The 4,655-nt window shown below is 48.1% G+C and overlaps 1 non-coding gene across 1 annotated transcript; it reads right to left on the bottom strand.

Annotated features, from left to right (window-relative positions):
• Window positions 1–119, bottom strand: LOC126089216 (5S ribosomal RNA). The gene has a single exon (XR_007520551.1). It is a non-coding gene; the product is annotated as a 5S ribosomal RNA (ribosomal RNA).
• Window positions 120–4,655: the final 4,536 nt, after the last annotated feature.

Raw genomic sequence — 4,655 nt, 5'->3', positions numbered from 1 at the left:
TGCCAACAGCACCCGGGTTTCCCAGGCGGTCACCCATCCAAGTACTAACCGGGCCCGATGATGCTTAACTTCAGTGATCGGACGAGAACCGGTATATTCATCATGGTATGGCCGTTGGCGCTCCTCTAATGTAGGAGCACGGCAGAATTCGCGTTCGGCTTTTCTCCCAACACACAAAATGTTAGTTTTCGGCCGCATTTGACGAAAGCGCTTCCTTCCGCAACCGCCAGTTCCTCGAGGACGGCGCGGGGGGCGCGCCCGGCGTCCCAGCAGAGCGACGGCCGAATTTGCGGGCGCACTGCCGCGTGTGTGAGACGCACTGCCGCTCGTTGCACCCCCTTGTCATTCGCTGGGCGCGTGCAGCCTTCGATACTAGCGGAGGACGCATCTTGTCCCTGGTGTCCAACGGGGGGCCTGTGTGGGGTGTGGCAGTGTCGTGCTGGAGGGCGCCACTGGTAGCGATGTGGGCTTCCTCGCCTCGCCTCGCCTCGCCTCACACCAGGTGTCTGCGTAGTTTGCAGTGCATTCGCACCATTCCTATCCCTGTCCCCGTCCCGACTTGTCCCGACTGCCGCTCGCTGCCGCTCGGGTCGTGGTCCATATGACGGCGCAAGCACGACAAACGTCTGCGGGGCTAGACGACGCTACTAAAGAATAAATTTATGATTACAAATCAAATTTGGAACTGTACAGTGCTGCACAACAATGGGCGCTGACGCATTTCAGGGCTCACCTGCAGATTCGTACTGTTTCGTCGTTTTCAAAGACTTCCCGGCAAACTTCGTTAGCACATTCTCCCTCAAACTGAGTTAATTACCGCATTATCGTACCGTTGCATTAGTTTAAAATGCTTAAGAAAGCATCTTTGTCACAACAGAAAGGTAGTATGAGAAGACTGCTGGCAGGGTGGCGACTTAAAAATGAAAAAATGCATGGGAGCCAACAGTACCATTTTTTATTGGTTCATTTTTATTTTTATTTATTTTTTTTTCGTTTCGTACCATTACAGTAGTTTAAAATGCTTGAGGAAACGTATTTGTCACAACAGAAGTGAAACGAGGGCTGGCAGGACTAGCGACATTAAAAGGAAAAAAAAAAAAAGGAGAGCCAACAGCACCCGGGTTTCCCAGGCGGTCACCCATCTAAGTACTAACCGGGCCCGATGATGCTTAACTTCGGTGATCGGACGAGAACCGGTATATATATATAATTTTTTATTTTTTTTAAGCATCTTTGTCACACCTGAAAGTTAGTATGAAAAGAGGGCTGGCAGGTGCAGCGACGTAAAAATGAAAAAATGAGATAGAGCCAACAGCACCCGGTGTTCCCAGGCGGTCACCCATCCAAGTACTAACCGGGCCCGATGTTGCTTAACTTCGGTGATCGGACGAGAACCGGTGTATTTTTTGTGTTTTTTTTTTCTTTTTTATTTTTTTTTATTTATTTTTTTTTATTTTTTTTATTTTTATTTTTCAAGTTGATTAAACTTGGAACCTCATCCTTTTACTCAGTTACTCTCTTTCTGTAACTTTCTTTATTTTATTTCTTTTTTTTTTTCCAAAATGGTCTTATGTATACTAGTTTACAGGTCGGCACATGACAAAAGATAGACAAATAAATGGAGACTGGTTATATTTTCCAGCAGACACTCACTACATATATCTAAACTTATTTTTGAGAGAACTGCATATATGACGCAAGAAGGAGATCAGTGTAAGTATCATCAAAACTCAATTGCAAAACTGAAAGACAATTGATGCAAATAAGAGGGGCTCGGACACATCTTATAGTTGTTTCGCATACGCGTGATGCAATGCAGATGATAAGAAATTGGCAAAATGTTCTTTGTGTTTATTACTATTTTTGATCTTAGAAAATTGGCCCCAAATATGAGTCAAAAAGGTGAGTGCATCGTGAATTTGCCGGTCGATAAGGGCGTAGGCAGTGTGGCCCAACAACCACACAGCAGTATCGTGTTTTGCACGTGGGAAGTATTTAAAATCCGGTACAATGACACTATCAACTGAGACGTGCGCCGGCGTAGTTCGCGTGATGAGAGCCACCATTAACTGGCAAGTCCTCCACACGTCGGAAACAGCTTGACATTGCAGGCGGTGTTCTCTGGTGTCAAGCACGCCACACCTGCCACAGTTGGGGGAGGCGAGAAGCTGAATGTCGGCTAAACGCTGATTGGTGGGCAGTGTGTTGTTGACTAGTTTGTACCACAACGCAGACACATCGGACGGCAGAAGACTGCTATTGACATTTGACCACACTTGCTTCCAGTTTACGGTAGGTAAGCGGACTTCCAATTTACTAATGGGAGGTTGTCCCATCAATTCAATATAGAGCTGCCGTGCAGTCCTGTGTGGATCTGTGGCCGTACGGAGGACATAGCTTCTATTTAGGATATACTCTCGTACAAAGGACATACGGTAAGGGATGTTGGCCACCGATACTGGGGCGCTTTCAGATTCTGGCCGATAGATTTCCAGCAGGGATGCTGTCGATCCATCGGGAAAGCCGGCCTGCATTTCAGCGGTGCGGTTGACGAGCAACGCTGCACATTTGCGACTGAAGTCTACTAGCCCGAGTCCTCCACGTGACGGGTCCAAGACACAAACTATTGCTCGCACTTTAAAAATTTCGTGACGCTAGAGTAACCAGTATACTGCTTGAGATATAGCGCGTCCTATTTGTTTCGGCACGCTAAGCAACTGAGCCATATACCACGCCTTAGTGAGGATAAAGGAATTGATTAGCTTGACTTTCTGGTGCAAGTTAAGGTGCCGGGTTGCGTGGCTTTTGCAGAGGCCCTTAATGGAGTTGAGAATTCTTTTCCAATTTCGTGCTTGCATACGCTGCGGGCACGCGGTTATGTCTAGACCCAATACTTGATGGTCTCTCAATCAGTCCCTCCAGATCCTTGAGCGTCATGCACTCCGCCTCGCCTTCCGTATCCGCCTCCCGTCCCCCACGCGTATCCTCTATGATCTCATTCCTTTCCCCCATCTGCTCCTCTTCCTCGAACATATCCGCATCCTCTACACCTCCCGCCGTCTTGAACCCCCTCACCCCCTGGTTGCTCCTCTCCTCTCCCATCCTCGCCCCCTGCCCCGTCTTCACCGTTGTGTCCCCCCTACCCTCCATCTCTACACCCTCCATCTCCTTTCCCAAGGTGGCTTCCGTCAACTCCCCCTCCCGGATGATGCCCTCTCTCCCTCCATTTATCCTTCCTATCAACTCTGATCCTCCCTTCCCCTCCTTTCCTCTGTCCTTTCCCTGGGCTCCCTCTTCCCCCCCCCCTTCCGTCCTGTTTCCTCCCCACTACACCTCTCCCTACCTCCCTTCTCCCCCCCAGTCCTTTTGTATTCCCCTCCTCTGCCTACCCCCCTCCCTGTCGCGTCTGCCCCCCACCCCTCTTATGGGTCCTCATCCTCCATCAGCTCCTTTCCCGGTTCCCCCCCCCCCTTCGCTTTTACTCTCCTTTCCCCCCCCTTTTTGTTTTCCCATCTCCTGTCCAGTTTCCCCCCACCTGCTCTCGACTGTGGTGTCACCTTTGCCGACTTTTTCGTGCTGTGTTCTAGTGACTATTCAGTGTTGTGTTGCGAACAGAAACCATGCTGTCGCTGGGTGTGCATTTTATATACTTTGCGAACAGAATCCAGACTGTCGCCGTGTTTTTTTAATTGTCTATTGTTTCCCCTGTCTGCTCCGTATGTATTTTTATTCGCTTCATCCTCCCTCTGTTGTTTGTTTTAATTTCCCCATTTTCTTTTCACCTTGTTACTCACTAAGTCCCCGATTTTATCGCCTGTTTTTTATTATTGTTTATTCTCCTGCTCTTTATCAGAAAATCTGTAGGCTGCAGAGCGGCGTCCTAAGCTGCTGCCAGCCCGCCCCCTTCGGGGGGAATTGAAATTCAATAAAGGAAAAAAAAAAAAAAAATGGTCTCTCACGACTCTGTACCATGGGCGGACAATATCGGTGGCTAGCAGACCCAGTGGGAGTAGAACAGTTTTAAAAGTATTTATCGCTGCTCCAGACGCACATTCATACTGGTGAAGGGAGGCGCGTATCGAGTCTATGTCTGCTGTGTGGTCAAGGAAAGCGCCTACGTCATCTGCGTATGCCACACATTTAATGGAAGCATTGTGTATTTGTACTCCTTTTGACGTCCTGCCTATAGTTCTGAGAAGCGGGTCTATGGCGATCACGAATAAGAACATTGACAGCGGACATCCTTGCCTGACAGAGCGGCAAATAGGGATCGGTTTAGTTTGCCATCCATTTAATGTGACTATTGATCTTGCTCCCGTGAGAATATTTTCAATAATTTTGGTAAATTCTCGGCCGAATCCCATTTTTGTCATGACCTGTAGCAAGTATTTGTAGCTTATGCGATCGAAAGCATTCGCAAAGTCAATGGATAGAATAGCTGTCGATAATTTATGGACTGCCGTGTGAGCCACTATGTCTCGGTATAAGGACGCTGCGTGGAAAATATTGTGGTGTGTTACTCCGCACGTTTGGTAGGAGCTGATAGCTTTGTTCATGACTGGCTTCATCTTCGCTGCAAGGCACCTTGCAACGATTTTATAATCGGTATTGAGTAACGTAATGGGTCGGAAATCTTGAATACTACATGTATGTTG

The sequence above is a fragment of the Schistocerca cancellata genome, chromosome 6, assembly GCF_023864275.1.
Source record: "Schistocerca cancellata isolate TAMUIC-IGC-003103 chromosome 6, iqSchCanc2.1, whole genome shotgun sequence".
In the NCBI taxonomy this organism is placed as follows: Eukaryota; Metazoa; Arthropoda; class Insecta; order Orthoptera; family Acrididae; genus Schistocerca; species Schistocerca cancellata.
Note: the sequence above shows the minus strand (reverse complement) of the source record. Positions and strands in the feature narration are given on the sequence as shown.